The sequence below is a fragment of the Equus przewalskii genome, chromosome 1, assembly GCF_037783145.1.
Source record: "Equus przewalskii isolate Varuska chromosome 1, EquPr2, whole genome shotgun sequence".
Taxonomy (NCBI): domain Eukaryota; kingdom Metazoa; phylum Chordata; class Mammalia; order Perissodactyla; family Equidae; genus Equus; species Equus przewalskii.
Genome location: NC_091831.1, coordinates 128,424,525 through 128,443,084, shown reverse-complemented (window position 1 = coordinate 128,443,084; position 18,560 = coordinate 128,424,525).

The following is an 18,560-nucleotide window of genomic DNA, read 5'->3' as shown; positions in this document are numbered from 1 at the left end:
CCTCAGCATGGCTTGATGAGCAGTGCCATGTCCATGCCCAGGATTAGAACCAATGAAATACTGGGCCGCCTGCAGGAGAGCGCGCGAACTTAACCACTCGGCCACGGGGCCAGGCCCTGAATGTCCTTATTCTTGAGGCATGCATGTTGAGGTGTATTTGGGAGAAATGGCATTATGTCTACAACTGTTCCTCAAATAGTTCATCAAAAAGGAGAATATGTATATATGTAGAGTGAGAGAAAGCTAAAGATAGCAAGCTGTTAACAGTTGATAAATCTAGACGAATTCCTCTTGCTACTTCTCTGCAAGTTTGAAATTTTTCTAAATCAAAAGTTGGGAAAAGTAAAACATAATATTTATTATGGTACTGCACAGAAAAACTAAAAATAAAAATTGTTGAAAGTGGTTGTCTTTGGGGAGTAACACTGGAGTGGACAGAAAGGGAGACTTGTAGTTTTTATTTTATATTTTTTTAACTTTTTCTGGTTTTGCTATGTTTCCATATTACTTCTATGATTAAAGAAAGCTAGGTTAATTAATAAAAAAGATGTACAACAGAGGTTGCTCTGAAGATAGTAAGCTTGTATCCATGGAGGCCTCTTCATTCCAGAAAAGAATTAATAAATGTCATGTGTAGTGCCCATTAATGCTCATTAAGCATTTAGACCTATTCATGAGCACTGAGGTTCCTAGAGCTCAGTCTGGCTTCCTCAGCCTTGTTTCTTTTCAATAACAGCACTTACTAAAGGGCATTGCACTCTTTTGCTATATCTTGCTAAAATAAAACATTGCTAAGAATACTAAACATCACTAATGTGAAGACATATGAAGATGTAAACATCCTTCAGAAATTGATGAAAATGACAAAATGAGTAGAATCATATCTTGAGTTTTATGTTCTATTGTGTCCTATTTTTTTCACCTGGAAGATCTCTGTCAATCTAGCTAGCCCCTATTTTAGTCTACAAAATAATTAAGGAACCTAGAAAGTTTCACATTTTATTCTCTTTTAATTCACTTTGATCAGTGGGGAAAAATGCCTTGCCCAAATAGTGCTACTTATTATTGGCAAATGGTCAATTGGAAACCAGGCCTCTTTCCATATATCTAACCCTGTAGTCTTGGTCCTGATTCTTCCATGCTGTGTGAGTGTGGACGGGTCACTCAACATCTCCTGGCCTCTGTTTTCTTACCTATAAATGAGGTAGCGGGATTAGGTTAACACAAAATCAGCTCTCATAGTCCCTATGGTAGTCATGTGTTTCAGTTGGAGAAATGAAGTTCCAGCAAGGCTCTGCAACTTGGTAAGATTCACCCTGGAAGGCAACCTTGAACTTTGCACACATATTCCTTTTATATTCTGACTCATCTGAATAGACCTCACCTTACTGTACTGATATGGCAGCCTCAGGAATCCAGCAACAAGGAAACTCAGCTGATGTGACCCAGTTTAGCTTAATTAGCTTAATCAGAACAACAGAAACCTAAGAACCATAACATTCCTTAAAAAAAAAAACAACTAATAAGCTTTGCTAAAGGATCATAATCATTTTTAATTTTGTGTAAATCAACAGATTAGCAACTGTGGACCAAGTTCAATATTAATCACTCCTGTGGTTATTAATGATGCTAATAAATCCTTGGAAGCCCCAGAAAGCCAGAATCCACTGTGCTTTCTAGTAGGAAGAAATTTAAAACTGGAAGGAACTTTAGAGATTATCTAACATCTTCGTTTTATAGAAGGAAGGAGGTCCAAAGAGAGGAAGTGACTTATCCAAGTTCACAGTTGTCTGGGGCAGAGCCAGGGTTAAAGTTCAGGCCTCCTGACCCCAGTGGACATGTCTCAGGTGAAATGCCAAAGGCTGAAGCCCTGGGTAAAGCCAAACTCTTCATTATGACCAAGGTGAACCTGAAATGATTCAACAAGAAAACACTGTACCATGAGCCATGGAAGACATAGGAGGCATCTAAGAAGACAGCAGATAGAAAATACATCCAAGATAAGTAAGAACATGTATAGTGTGCTAAAGTACTAGGCCACAGGAGTTTCAGTAAAATCAAAGGAAACTCCCCCAAGGAGGAAAAGACATTTTATTTTATTTTATTTATCTCTCATCTTAAAAATATATTTTAAAAAATGGTTTTACAAAGGATATATGTACCATAAGATTCTTTTTGGTGTTTTACATAACACTTAATAGGGGTTATCAAGTTATTAAAAGGAAACATGTTTGTTGCAAATAAACTCTTTTTAAAGACAGAGACAACTGTTCTTAAATTTTTATACATTTTCTTCTATTCATTTTATACATAAATGCACTTTTATTTTTTATTTTTTATTTTTTTTGCTAAGGACGATTTGCTCTGAGCTAACATCTTTTACCAATCTTCCTCTTTTTTTGTTTGAGGAAGATTAGCTCTGAGCTAACCTCTGTGCCTATCTTCCTCTATTTTGTATGTGGGTGGCCACCGCTGCATGGCTGACAAATGGTGTAGGTCCCAGGATCTGAGCCCGTGAACCTGGACTCCCAAAGCAGAACACTCCAAATTAAGCACTACACCATAGGGCCATCCCCTGCACTGTTATTTTTAATTGGGATCACTGGGCATATGTTGTTTTGTATTTTGCTTTTCTCTATTAATTTTATCTTGAGAATTCTCCCATGTAATTAGAGTCTTTGTAAACATTGAGATTCCATTAAATGGGGCCAGCCCTGTGGCTGAATGGTTACGTTCCCTTGCTCCACTTCAGCAGCCCAGGGTTTCGCCGGTTCAGATCCTGGGTGCAGACATGGCACCGCTCATTGAGCCATACTGAGGTGGCGTCCCACATGCCACAATTAGAAAGACCCACAACTGAAAATACACAACTATGTACTGGGAAGCTTTGGGGACAAAAAGGAAAAATAAAATCTTTAAAAAAAAAGATTCCATTAAATGAATGTAGTATAATTTTTTTAACACTTTACCAATTGTTAGACATTAAGTTGTACATTTTTTGTTATGAAAGATAATGCTGTGATCATATGGTTCACAAAGTAGGATTTGAAAATAATGGTCATGGATAAGATAGACTATTCAACAAGTAGTGTCAAGACAATAATTAGCCATCTAGATAAAAACTGAATGGGGCCAGCCCCAATGGCCTAGTGGTTAAAGTTTGGCAAACTCTGCTTCAGCAGCCTGGGTTTGGTTCCTGGGTGCACACCCCACCACTCGTCTGTTAGTGGCCATACTGTGGTGGTGGTTCACATTTAAAAAAAAAAAAAAAGAGGAAGATTGGCAATAGATGTCAGCTCAGGATGAATCTTACTCAGCAAAAAAAAAACCCCAAAACAAAAAACCCCACAACTGAGTTGGCTCCATTCCTTATTGAATGCCAGTATAAACTCCAAGTGACAAAGATTAAGTGTTAAAAAATTAAATTATAAGATATTAAAGGGGGGCCAGCCCTGTAGCTGAGTGGTTAAGTTCGTGTGCTCTGCTTTGGCAGCCCAGGGTTTTGCTGGTTCAAATCTTGGGTGTGGACATGGCACCACTCGTCAAGCCATGCTGAGGCGGCGTCCCACATGCCACAACTAGAAGGACCCACAACTAAAAATACACAACTATGTACCAGGGGCTTTGAGGAGAAAAAGGCAAAATAAAATCTTTTTTTTAAAAAAAAGATATTAAAGGGAAACATGGGAAAAATGTTTTATAACCTTGGAGAAAAGAACTTTCTAATGATGATGAAAAATCCAGGATACAAGATCCAGATAGTGTATGTGTTCGGCTTGCAAGGTGTTTAATTGTTGCTGAGCAGGACTTATTGCAAGCAATCAAATCCAGGGTTGAACTTTGTTGACTTGAAAGTGAAATTTTCCTTTGACCAACTTCACAGATACAGCATTGAACAAAATAGAAAAATATCTGAGCCCTTATGGAACTTACAGTTTACTGGGGAGGCCAATAATTTAAAAAACACCAAACCCGGTGGAGTGATATCAGCATCATGGTGGAGTGAGCTCTTCCCTCAGACTCTCCCCTCTAAGATACAATGAAAAGGACATTCATATACCAACAAAGGACATTCACATGACACAAAAGACATCTGAGAGATCCATGTACCCATATGTCTGAAGGTGGAGGTGCCAGACACCCTGGAGGTAGTGGAAGGGGGTAAGGGATATCCTCTTCCTCCCCTAATGGCAGTGACCCAGGGCATGGGACCATGTGTGGCTCTGAGAAGGGAGAGGGGTGGCCCTCTGCAGGAAGACCTTTGTTCTCCAAGTTTCCTCACATCCCATGGGAAAGCCCCGTACAGAGGTGGCTAAGCTGTTGCTGGGGTGTCTTCATCAAACAAGCACCCCAGGAGAGCAGATAGTGAGGACAGAGTGAGAATGCCCCCAAGATTGCACAGGCAAAAGAAAGCGCTGTTCCTCCTACCTGGTGTTCCAGCTCAGTGGTAGGCCAGAGCTCCCACACATATGATAGAAAAGCAGCAGCTGTGAGCAAGCTAGCCACAGATTATGGTGGGCTCAGAATACACAGCTCTTGACCTTCACCTAGTGGCAGCAGGTGGAAGTTGTGACCAAATTCTATCTGTGACCAAATTCTATCACTGTGGAGATACAAATCCATGCCATCAAACAATATGAAAAAATATTTTAATACTCCAGACAAGAAGGAAAATGACAAGCACCCAGAAATCAATCCTGAAGGCACAGAAACTTATAATCTAAATGACAGAGAATTCAAAATAACTATCATGGAAAACCTCAACAAGCTACAAGAAAATACAGATACAGAGTTCCATGAAATCAGGAACTTCTTTGCAAAAGAGATTGAAACTGTAAAGAAAAACCAATCAGAAAAGTTGGAGGTGAAAAACACAATCTGTGAGATAAAGAAAAATCTGGACTCCCTGAACAACAGAGCAGATTATGAAGGAGAGAATCAGCAGTCTAGAGGACAGACATATAGAAATGCTTCAGATGGAAGAGGAGAGAGAACTAAGACTAAAAAGAAATGAAGAAATTCTCCAAGAAATATCTCACTCAACTAGGAAATGCAACATAAGGATTATAAGTATTCCAGAGGGAAAAGAGAAGGAGAATGGAGCAGAAAGCTTGTTCAAAGAAACAATAGCTGAGAACTTCCAAAAACTGGGGAAGGAGCTGGAAATGCAAGTAAAATAAGCTAGTAGATCTCCTAGTTACATCAATGCAAAAAGACCTTCTCCAAGGCATATACTATATGTATACTACTGTAAAGCTGGCAAAAGTGAATGACAAAGGAAAAATATTAAGGGCAGCGAGGCAGAAGGAAATAACTTACAAAGGAACCCTCATCAGGCTTTCAGTGAATTTCTCAGCAGAAACCTCACAGGATAGGAAAGAGTGGAATGATATATTCAAAATTCTGAGAAACAAAAACTTTCAGCCAAGAATACTCTATCCAGTGAAAATATTCTTCAGATATGATGGAGAAATAAAAACTTTCCCAGATAAACAAAAGCTAAGGGAGTTCATTGCCATCAGACCACCCTACAAGAAATGCTTAAGAAGGCCTCATACCTGAAAAAGAAAGAGGAGGAGTTTATGAAGCCTTGAGCAAGGAGATAAACAGCTAGATAAAATCAGAAAATTACAGCTCTCTGTAAGAACTGGTTAGCAGACACTTAATAATAACATTAAAGATAAAGGGAGGGGCCAGCCCAGTGGCAAAGTGTTTAAGTTTGTGTGCTCCACTTCAGCAGCCCAAGGTTCACAGGTTCAGATCCTGGGTGTGGACCTACATACTGCTCACCAAGCCATGCTGTGGTAGTGTCCCACATACAAAATAGAGGACTATTGGCACAGATGTTAGCTCAGGGCCAATCTTCCTCACCAAAAAAGATTAAAAAATAAAGATAAGGGGAAGGAAAGCATCAAAAATAAATACTATCTCAACATTTTAATCACAAACCCATGATACAAGATGGAAAAAGCTGTAACAATAATAACTTAGAATGGGAAGAGGGAAGGGATGGAATTGGCTTAGGCTAAGGAAATAAGAAGCTATCATAAAATAGACTATCTCATCCATGAGTTTTTTTTAATACAAACCTCATGGTAACCACTAAAAAAGATATCAGAACAGAAAAACGATAAACACAGAGAAAACTAAGAAAACTATCACAGAGAACTACCAAACTGAATTAGTAGTCTGAAATACATGGGGTGAGAAACAAGGGAAATGCAGAAGTGGAAAGTGAGTGATAAAAAGGCAGCATTAATCCCTCATGTATCAATAATTATTCTAAATGTAAATGGATTGAATTCTCCAATCAAAAGACACAGAGTGGCAGGATGGATTAAAAAACAAGACCTAACAATGAGTTACCTCCAGGAAACACATCTCAGTTCTAAAGACAAACACAGGCCCACAGTGAAGGGATGGAAGATGATACTCCAAGGTAATGACAAACAAAAGAAAGCAGATGTTGCCATACTTATATCAGAAAAAGTAGGCTTCAAGACAAAACAGGTAATGAGAGACAAAAAGGGGCAGTATAACAATAAAAGGGACACTCTACTAAGAAGACATAACACTTGTGAATATATATGCACCTAACACAGGAGCACCAAAGTACATACAGCAAATACTAACAAACCTAAAAGGAGATATTAACAACAACACAATAATAGTAGGGGACCTTAACACCCCACTTATACAAATGGATAGATCATCCAGACAGAGAATCAACAAGGAAATAGTGGATTTAAACGAAAAACTATACCAAATGCACTAAGTAGATATATATAGAATGCTCCATCCAAAATGCACAGACACATATTCTTCTCAAGTGCACAAGGAACATTCTCAAAGATAGACCATATGTTGGGAAACAAGGCACACCTCAATAAATTTAAGAAGATTGAAATCATGTCAAGTATCTTTTCTGGCCATAATGATATGAAACTAGAAATCAACTACAAGAAAAAAGCTGGGAGGGGCTGGCCCCGTGGCTGAGTGGTTAAGTTCGCGCGCTCTGCTGCAGGCGGCCCAGTGTTTCGTCGGTTCGAATCCTGGGCGCGGACATGGCACTGCTCGTCAGACCACGCTGAGGCAGCGTCCCACATGCCACAACTAGAGGAACCCACAACGAAGAATACACAACTATGTACCGGGGGGCTTTGGGGAGAAAAAGGAAAAAATAAAATCTTTAAAAAAATAAATAAATAAATAAAAAATAAAGGGAGGAGGAGGAAGTATAAAAAAAAATATTAAAAAAAAAAAGAAAAAAGCTGGGAAAGTGACAAACATGTGGAGACTAAACAACATGCTACTGAACAACTAATGGATCATTGAAGAGATTAAAGGAGAAATCAAAAAATATCTGGAGACAAATGAGACTGAAAATACACTATACCATCTTATATGGGATGCAGCAAAAGTGGTCATAAGAGGGAAATTCATAGCCCTACAGGCCCACCTTAACAAACAAGAAAAATCTCAAATAAGCAATCTTAAACTACATCTAACAGAATTCGAAAAAGAAGAACAAACAAAGCCCAAAGTCAGCAGAAGGAAGGAAATAATAAAAAATTAGAGCAGAAATAAATGAAATTGAAACAAAAATAAAAAAGAGAGAGAGAGAAAATAGTAGAAAGGATCAATGAAACAAACAGCTGGTTCTTTGAGAAGATAAACAAAATTGACAAACCCTCGGTCAGGCTCACTAAGAAAAAAAAACAGAAGTCTCGAATAAATAAAATTAGAACTGAAACAGGAGAAATAACAATGGATACCACAGAGATACAAAGGATTTTAAGAGAAAAATATGAAAAACTGTATGCCAACAAATTGGACAATCTAGAAGAAATGGATAAATTTCTTTTTAGACTCCTACAACCTCCCAAAACTGAACCAAGAAGAAAATAGAGAATCTGAATAGACCAATCACAAGTAAAGAGATTGAAACAGTAATCCAAAACCTCCCAAAAAATAAAGGTCCAGGACCAGATGACTTCTCAGGGGAATTCTACCAAACATTCAAAGAAGATTTAATACCCATCCTTCTCAAACTATTTCACAAAATTGAGGAAGGCAGAACCTTCCTAACACATTCTACAAGGCCAACATTACCCTGATCCCAAAGCCAAACAAAGACAACACAAAGAGGAAAATTACAGGCCAATATTGCTGATGAACATGGATGCAACAATCCTCAACAAAATATTGGCAACCTGAATACAGCAATACGTTAAAATGATCATGCACCATGATCAAGTGGGATTTATACCAGGAACATAGAGATGGTTCAACATCCAAAAATCAATCAATGTGATATACCACATTAACAAAATGAGGAATAAAAACCACATGATCATCTCAGTAGATGCAGAGAAAGCATTTGACAGGATCCAACATCCATTTATGATTAAAATTCTCAATAAGATGGGTATAGAAAGAAAATACTTCAACATAATAAAGGCCATATATGACAAACCCACAGCCAACATCATACTCAACAGTGAAAAACTGAAAGCCATTCCTCAGAGAACAGGAACAAGACAAGTGTGCCCACTCTTACCACTCTTACTCAACATAGTACTGGAGGTTTTGGCCAGAGCAATTAGGCAAGAAAAAAAGTAAAAGGTATCCAAATTGGCAAGGAAAAAGTGAAACTCTCACTGTTTGCAGATGACGTGATTTTATATAGAGAAAACCCTGAAGAATCCATCAGAAAACTATTAGAAACAACAACTACAGCAAAGTTTCAGGGTACAAACTCAACTTACAAAAATCAGTTGCACTTCTATACTCTAATAATGAACTAACAGAAAGAAAAGTCAAGAATATAATCCCATTTACAAGTGCATCAAAAACAATAAAATACCTAGGAGTAAATTTCACCGAGGGTGTATAAGACCTATACAATGAAAACTATAAGACACTATAGAAAGAAATCGATTATGACATAAATAAATGGAAAGATATTCCATGCACATGGATTGGAAGAATAAATATAGTTAAACTGTCCATACTGCCTAAAGCAATCTATAGATTCAATGCAATCCCAATCAGAATCCCAATAACATTCTTCACAGAAATAGAACAAAGAACCCTAAAATTCATATGGGGCAATGAGAGACCCCGAATAGCTAAGGCAATCCTGAGAAAAAAGAACAAAGCTGGAAGCATCACAATCTCTGACTTCAAAATATACTACAAAGCTATAGTAATCAAAGTAGCACTGGTACTGGTACAAAAACAGACACACAGATCAATGGAACACAACTGAAAGCCCAGAAATAAAACCACACATTTATGGACAGTTAGTCTTCTACAAAGGAGCTAAGAACATACAATGGAGAAAGGAAAGTCTCTTCAATAAATAGTGTTGGGAAAACTGGACAGCCACATGCAAAAGAATGAAAGTAGACCATTATCTTGCACCATACACAAAAATTAACTCAAAATGGATCAAAGACTTGAAGGTAAGACCTGAAACCATAAATCTCCTAGAAGAAAATATAGGCAACACACTCTTTGACATCATTCTTAGAAGGATCTTTTTGAATCCCATGTCTACTTGGACAAGGGAAACAAAAGAAAAACTAAACAAGTGGGACTTCATCAGACTAAATAGCTTCCACAAGACAAAATAAACCAAGAACAAAACGAAAAGACACCCCATCAACTGGGAGACAATATTTACAAATCATATATCCAACAAAGGGTTAATCTCCAAAATACATAAAGAACTCACACAACTCAACAACAAAAAACCTAACAACCAGATTAAAAAATGGGCAGAGGATATGAACAGACATTTTTCCAAAGAAGATATACAGATGGCCAATAGGCACATGAAAAGATATTCAACATCACTAATCATCAGGGAAATGTAAATCAAAACTACACTAAGATATCACCTTATATCCATTAGAACGGCCATAATCACCAAGATAAACAATAACAAATATTGGAGAGGAGGTACAGAAAAGGGAACCCTTATACACTGCTAGGGGGAATGCAAACTGGTGCAGCCACTATGGAAAACAGTACGGAGATTTCTCAAAAAATTAAAAATAGAGGAGCTGGCCCCGTGGCCGAGCGGTTAGGTTCGCTCACTCTGCTGCAGGTGGCCCAGTGTTTCGTTGGTTCGAGTCCTGGGTGTTGACATGGCACTGCTCATCGAGCCACGCTGGGGTGGCGTCCCACATGCCACAACTAGGGGGACCCACAACAAAGAATATACAACTATGTACCAGGGGGCTTTGGGGAGAAAAAGGAAAAAAATAAAATCTTAAAAAAAAAATTAAAAATAGAACTACCATATGACTCAGCTATCCCACTACTGGGGATTTATCCAAAGAACTTGAAATCAACAATTCAAAGAGACTTATGCACCCCTTTGTTCATTGCAGCATTATTCACAACAGCCAAGAAGTGGAAGCAACCCAAGTACCCAAAGACTGATGATTGGATAAAGAAGATGTGGTATATGTACACAATGGACTACTACTCAGCCATAAAAAAAGACAAAATTATCCCATTCACAACAAAATGGATGGACCTTGAGGGCATTATGTTAAGTGAAATAAGCCAGACAGAGAAAGACAAACACCATATGATTTCACTCATATGCGGAAGATAAACAAACACACAGACAAAGAGAACAGTTTAATGGTTACCAGAGGGGAAGGGAGTTGGGGAATGGGCACAAAGGGTGAAGGGGCACATTTATATGGAGACTGACAAACAATAATGTACAACTGAAATTCCACAATGTTATAAACTATTATCACCTCAATTAAAAAAAAAACACCAAACAAAAGAACATCCAGGATACATAAAACTAAGGATTGATAAATTCAATCACATAAAATCACATAAAATAAACAAAATCTTGAATAAGAAAGAGAAAAGAGGCCGGCCAAGTGGTGTAGTGGTTAAGTTCTCATGCTCTGCTTCGGTGGCCTGGGGTTTGCAGGTTTGGATCCCAGGTGTGGACCTAGTGCTGCTCATCAAACCATGCTGTGGCAGCATCCCAAATAAAACAGAGGAAGATTGGCACAGATGTTAGCTCAGGGCCAGTCTTCCTCAAGCAGAAAGAGAAAGATTCGCAATAGATGTTAGCTCAAGGCCAATCTTCCTCACAAAAAAAAAAAGAGAGAAAGAAAAATCAAAAACAAGTGACAAACTGAAAAAAAAAAACTTGTAACACACATCACAAAAGGCTATTCTCCCTCTAATATGTAAAGACCTCCTACAAATCATTAAGAAAAAAACTAACAAGAGAAATGGACAAATAGTATGATCAGATAGTTCACAGAAAGGGAAATACAAGTGTTTCTAACTCATAAAAAAGATGCTCGACTTCATTCATGATGAGGGAAATACTAACTAAAACTTCGCTGAGGTATAATTTTTCACCCACTGGATTGACAAAAATCTAAGTTTGATAATGCCCTACTTGGCTGCGGTGCAATGGGCACTTTTACACGTGGATGGTAGGAATGTAAATCTCTATGGAGGGCAATTGGTGGGTATCTATCTAAGTACAAATGCATTTATTCTTTACCCAACAATCCCATTTTCAGGAATTTGTCCTAGAGATCCAGTCGTACATGTGTAATATGAGGTGTATATAAGGTCGCTCATTGTAGCATAGTTTGTAATAGAAAAATAATAGAAAAAGCTTAAATGCCCATGAATGAGAGGCTCAGTGAATAAAATATGATACGTACAATGGAACACCCTTTTTTTTTTTAAGATTTTATTTTTTTCCTTTTTCTCCCCAAAGCCCCCCAGTACATAGCTGTATATTCTTCATTGTGGGTCCTTCTAGTTGTGGCATGTGGGACGCCGCCTCAGCGTGGTTTGATGAGCAGTGCCATGTCCACGTCCAGGATTCAAACCAATGAAACACCGGGCCACCTGCAGTGGAGCACGCAAACTTAACCACTCGGCCATGGGGTCCGCCCCAAAAAGGGGGCATTTTTTTTTTTTTGAGGAAGATTAGCCCTGAGCTAACTGCTGCCAATCCTCTTTTCACTGAGGAAGACTGGCCCCGAGCTAACCTCCATGCCCATCTTCCTCTACTTTATATGTGGGACACCTACCACAACATGGCTTCATGAGCGGTGCCATGTCTGCACCCTAGATCTGAACTGGCGAACACGGGGCCACCAAAGCAAACGTGCGCACTTAACCACTGTGCCACTGGGCCAGCCCCTGGAACACTCTTAACACTGTAAAAAATAACACGGAAGCGCTTTGTAGACTGATGTGGGAATATCTCACAAATACGTTGTTAAGTTAAAAAAATAAATCAAGACATAACACAGCAGGATTGGCACAATATATGCTAAAACTTGTGCAAAAGGGGTATGTATATTTGTATTGGTTTTTACAGGAATAAAACTCTCTGGAGCAATAAGTAAGAAATGATTAACCATGAAGGCTGCTGGGGAAGGCTGAGAACCGGGGAGATGAGGTTGGGAAGCAATCCTGACACTGTATACCTTTCTATCCTTTCTGATATTTGAACCACTTGAAGGTATTACTCATTCTAAAACTGAATAATTGTTAAACATGTCTATGCAACCAAAAAACTGGGAGACATACTTGCAGTATATGTGACAGAAAATGCTAATATCCACATTGTATTAGTAGCTTTTTAAAAAGTGAACATCTCAGTAGAAAAATGAGCAAAGGATATAAACAGATGATGTTTAAAAAATCCCAATAGAAATGTTTTTCAATGTTTAATCTTAGCAAACAAAAGCAAATAAGAAAAGATAACGTTTTTTTAATCTCCACCTTGGGCAAGGATTTTTTAAAATAATAATACTCGATATTAGTGTGGGGCAAGGACACAAACCGCCATTCTTGGTGGGATATCAGTCGGTACGATTTCTTCAGAGGGCAATTCAGCAACGTCTATCAAAAGCCTCAAAATTACTCGTAACTTTCGGCAAAGTCAGTCCACCTCTAGGTCTTGCATGATAATCACCCCAGTAAGAACAAAAGCGCAAACTGCCATGCACACGGTGTGGTCTGGCACCATTTAGCGCAGCCTGGTTGGAGTAGCAATGAGTGTGTCCTGAGGGTCCCTCGGCAGGTGCTGGGAAAACCCAGAGCAGCTGACGCTAAGCAGTCAATGCTCTGTCCTGTTCTGGGAGGACCCACTGGAAACCAGGAAGCTGGCACGAAGGAATTATACTTTGCTGCCATCTAGTGCTCCCCGGGTAATTACATACAGCCCGGGAGGAAAACTGTCACCTCCGCTGGGTAACTTAGCACCATGTGGCCCTCTCTATTTTCATTTAACAAATACTTATTAATAAAGCATTTACGATGTTCTAGGCATTATGTCAGCAATTACAAGCATTCCTTCTTAATCCTCATACCAGCCCTACGAAATAGACATTTTTATCATCTGCATTTTACAGATGAGAGAATTAAGGTAAAGAGAGGTTAGGTAACTTACCCAAGGTCACATAGCTACTAAGTGGCTAAGTCCAGGATTAGAACAAGGTAGGAGATTGGCACCAGGGTCTATTCTCTGAACCGCCTCCTTTGTGCTGGCCAGCTGTCTGTGTAGTACAAATAGCACTCGGAGAGAACCTCACAGCCTGCACAGCACCTGCTGTCCTGCCGTCTCCTAGCACATCTGCTCCAAATAAGTTCACTCAGGGACTGAGTTCATCTCTGCCCTATAGGCCGTCTAACCTGAGTCAGGAACAACCACTGGCCCAGGGTAGACGAAGTGGGCTTTTAAAAAACTTTTATTTGTAAAATATTTCACATATACAAAAAGATATAAGGAATAACATAACAAAAACTCAGTACCCACCAGCAGCTTGAAAAATAGAATGTTTCCAATAGTGGTATATCAATAACGTGTTTCAACCCTCCCAGTTCCGGGGCTTGTTTTCTGCCATTGTATTAACACACGAGGGACACCAACTGGGCTATGAATGTAATGCGACTTTTATAGCAATTCTTCCCCTTCCTAATAAACAGTCCTCTCCTAATGACAGTCAATTGTATCCTGCTAGAGACATCTGCAGTTTGGGTAACAAAGCAGTTGCTTTAGAGCGGAGCTGAGAAAGCTTCTCCATTATTTGTTATGTTCTAAGAAGGTAGTGGCTCCCAATGAAAGCTGTGAGTCCGCACCCAGCCCCTGGCTCTGAGGAGTTATTGAAGGAATGGGAAGCCCCAGTGCCCAGCTACCAGTATTTATAGACCGGAGTCATTAACCTGGGGTCTACTGACTCCTTAGCAAGTCCATGAAAGTCTTAGAGTCACGTGCGGTTTTATGTGAGCGTCTTTTTCCTCTAGGGAGAGGCTCCCTTCTATATCTTTTATCAGGTTCTTAGAGGTCTGAGACCTTCCAAAAAGGTTAACAATCACTCTTATAGATCAGGGGTTGGCAAATGGCCCATAAGCCGAATCCAGCCCAATGCTGGCCTTTGTACAACCCACAAGCTAAGAATGGTTTTTTTATTTTTAAATGGTTGGGGGAAAAAAAGAAGAATATTTCATGAGATATGAAATTCAAATTTGTGTCCATAAATAGAGTTTTGCTTTTTTTTAGGAAGATTAGCCCTGAGCTAACTGCTGCCAATCCTCTTTTCGCTGAGGAAGACTGGCCCTGAGCTAACATCCATGCCCATCTTCCTCTACTTTATATGTGGGACGCCCACCACAGCACGGTGTGCCAACTGGTGCCATGTCCGCACCTGGGATCTGAACTGGCGAACCCTGGGCTGCCTAAGTGGAATGTGAGAACTTAACCACTGCGTCACCGGGCCGGCCCCAGAATTTTATTGAAACATAGCCACACTCATTCATTTACATATTGTCCTGGCTGCTTTTGCACAGGAGCAGAGTTCAATAGTTGCAACAGAGATGCAAAGCCTAAAATAGCTACTATTTTGCCCTTTTTGGAAAAAGTTTGCTGACCCTGCCAGAGATGGGACTGGATAATACGTCTTGTGTTTGTACCTCTATTTTTCACTTATATGTAGATGCTGTTATAATTGATAAGACACAAATTCAGTCATTGGAACGCTTTTATTTGGCTTCCTCCACGTGAGTCTTGCTGGGAGAAAGAGTCAGCCTCCCCATAGAGAAGGTGAGATTCTCTTCTCCCACCTCCCTCGTAGCCAGGGCCTGGAGATGGGACTCCATTTGAGATCCCATCTAGGACTCCGAAGCTGGAGCGAGTCACACAAAACAGCAGGGATAGAGGAGAGATCATTCTGGCAGGAGAGATGACAGCAGTTACATCTAACTTCCAAGAGCAGCAGGGCCTGCAGGATGGGGCACCTGCTGCAATGACTCATTTCTGGTTGCACATCAGTGGTCTCTTCACCAGACAGTCCCTAAGGTATGACCTTGTCTTTGTCCTGGCTGCCTAGCCTCCGTATCTACCTGGGACAAGCTCAGGCACTAGTTGAAACTGAGTCTGCACCATCCACTGCCTGCAGCAGAGAGGGGTGAAGGACAAACAGTGGCTGATCCATGTTTGTATCTTCAGCACCTAAGGTAGTGCCTGATACTTAAAAAGTGCTCACTAAATGTCTGTTGATGAGGGCACCAGTGAGCAAGCGCAGGAGTTGGGGAGAGCATACACTAGGGATCTCTGACTTTGATAGACTCCAGCCACCTGAAACTGACAATGAGTTTCGTGTATCAAGGTCTTATGAGACAGGGCTGTAAAGTCAGCCCTGTTCTTCAAGCCTTATGTATGACTTCCTGGGTTTCCCACACCATCAAGGCTCCAGTGATGAAAAATGGTCAGAACTTGGGGATGAGTGTGAATTCGACCCTGGGCTGTGACCCAGAACCCCCTCAGGTGATGCCTGTCATCTCTCTAGAAGCAGACAGCTGGACAAAAAGCATGTATGTGTGCACTTGTGTGCACTGGGTGAGAGAGTATGGAACAAGGCATACCCCAGGTACACTTAGCTCTTGTCTTGGCCCTGGATCGCAGACTGCCATCAAGCAAGAAACTTAGTGCTGTGCTAACGACCTTTTCTGGTGGATTTGTAATTTAGAAAGGATTACAGTGATGACTAAAAATCAGCAACATTATATTACTTCTGGATCTATTTATATATGCCAGGTGACAGATATTTAAAGATCTAGAAGAAAGAGAGGGACCAATGAGAACTTTCATAGCAAAAGATCAGGAATTGATAGTGACATTTCCACAAAGCTAGTGCTCCAATGCCACAATGTCTGTGGCGTCTCTGACACTAGCATTTTTAATAATCTCAAGAGAGAGGGAGAACATGGGGATAAAGACATTTTATCTGCTGATAAATGTCTGCTGAGACAGTCCCACAGTGCAGAGCCTCAGCAGAGGCCAAGATGGTTTAACAGGACTTCTCTAACCAGTATGTTGTCTGAGATTAGTTTTACTTTTGTCCTCTACCATCCTTTGATACTCTGCTGAGAAGGCTTGATCTTCCTGTGCCCATGGGCAAAGGTTTGGGTAGACAGGATTCCTGTCAGATTAAGTCTTCCTGCTGCTTTAATCGTACAATCTCACTGCATGCAGGTATCTACTCACATTTGATAGTCAGAACTATAAACTTGGCATTAACTCTGGCTAATTTGACCTTGCTTCAGGCTTGAAGCCTATGGCAGAGCAATGAGATGGAGTCCTTGGCTCTCTCTTTCCTCCTCTTCATCTCTCCCACTTGCTCGTTATTCTACCACTGTCTCAGCAGCTGAGGGAGAGAAGAGCGCTAGCGATCAGACGGTTCTTTTTTTTTATTATTTATTTTTTATTGAGTTAATGATAGGTTACAATCTTGTGAAATTTCAGTTGTACATTAATGTTTGTCAGTCGTGTTGTAGGTTCACCACTTCACCCTTTGTGCCCACCCCCCACCCCACCTTTCCCCTGGTATCCACTAAACTGTTCTTAGTCCACAATTTTAAATTCCTCATATGAGTGGAGTCATACACAGATTATCCTTCTCTCGCTGGCTTATTTCACTTAACATAATTCCCTCAAGGTCCATCCATGTTATTGCAAATGGAATGATTTTGTTCTGTTTTACAGCTGAGTAGTATTCCATTGTATATATGTACCACATCTTCTTTATCCATTCATCTGTTGATGGGCACTTAGGTTGCCTCCATGTCTTGGCTATTGTAAATAACGCTGCAATGAACATTGGGGTGCATAGGACTTTTGGGATTGCTGACTTCAAGCTCTTTGGATAAATACCCAGTAGTGGGATGGCTGGATCGTATGGTAGTTCTATTTTTAATTTTTTGAGGAATCTCCATACTGTTTTCCATAGTGGCTGCACCAGTTTGCATTCCCACCAGCAGTGTATGAGGGTTCCTTCTTCTCCACAACCACTCCAACATTTGTTACTATTAGTTTTAGATATTTTTGTCATTCTAACGGGTGTAAGGTGATATTTTAGTGTAGTTTTGATTTGCGTTTCCCTGATGATCAGCGATGATGAGCATCTTTTCATGTGCCTATTGGCCATCCGTATATCTTCTTTGGAGAAATGTCTGTTCATGTCTCGAGCCCCTTTTTTGATTGGGTTGTTTGATTTTTTGTTGTTAAGTTGTGAGAGTTCTTTATATATTATGGATATTAAGCCTTTGTCAGATATATGACTTGCAAATATTTTTTCCCAGTTAGTGGGTTGTTTTTTTGTTTCAATCCTGTTTTCATTTGCCTTGAAGCTCTTTAGTCTGATGAAGTCCCATTTGTTTATTCTTTCTATTGTTTCCCTTCTCTGAGAAGGCATGGTGTCCGAAAAGATCCTTTTAATACTGATGTCAAAGAGTGTACTGCCTACGTTTTCTTCCAGAAGCCTTATGGTTTCAGGTCTCACCTTTAGGTCTTTGATCCATTTTGAGTTTATTTTGGTGAATGGTGAAAAAGAATGGTCAATTTTCATTCTTTTACATGTGGCTTTCCAGTTTTTGCAGCACCATTTGTTGAAAAGACTTTGTTTTCTCCATTGTATGCCCTCAGCTCCTTTGTCAAAGATAAGCTGTCCATAGATGTGTGGTTTTATTTCTGGGCTTTCAATTCTGTTCCATTGATCTGTGCAACTGTTTTTGTACCAGTACCATGCTGTTTTGATTACTGTAGCTTTGTAGTATGTTTTGAAGTCAGGGATTGTGATGCCTCCCGTTTTGTTCTTTTTTCTCAGGATTGCTTTAGAAATTCGGGGTCTTTTGTTGCCCCATATGAATTTTAGGATTCTTTGTTCTAATTCTGTAAAGAATGTCATTGGGATTCTGATGGGGATGGCGTTGAATCTGTATATTGCTTTAGGTAGAATGGACATTTTAACTATGTTTATTCTTCCAATACATGTACATGGAATGTCTTTCCATCTCCTTATGTCGTCATCCACTTCTCTCAGAAAGGCCTTGTAATTTTCATTACATAGGTCCTTCACTTCCTTAGCTAAATTTACCCCAAGGTATTTTATTCTTTTTGTTGCGTTTGTGAATGGTATTGTGTTCTTGAGTTCTTTTTCTGTTTGTTCATTATTGGAGTATAGAAATGCTACTGATTTATGCAAATT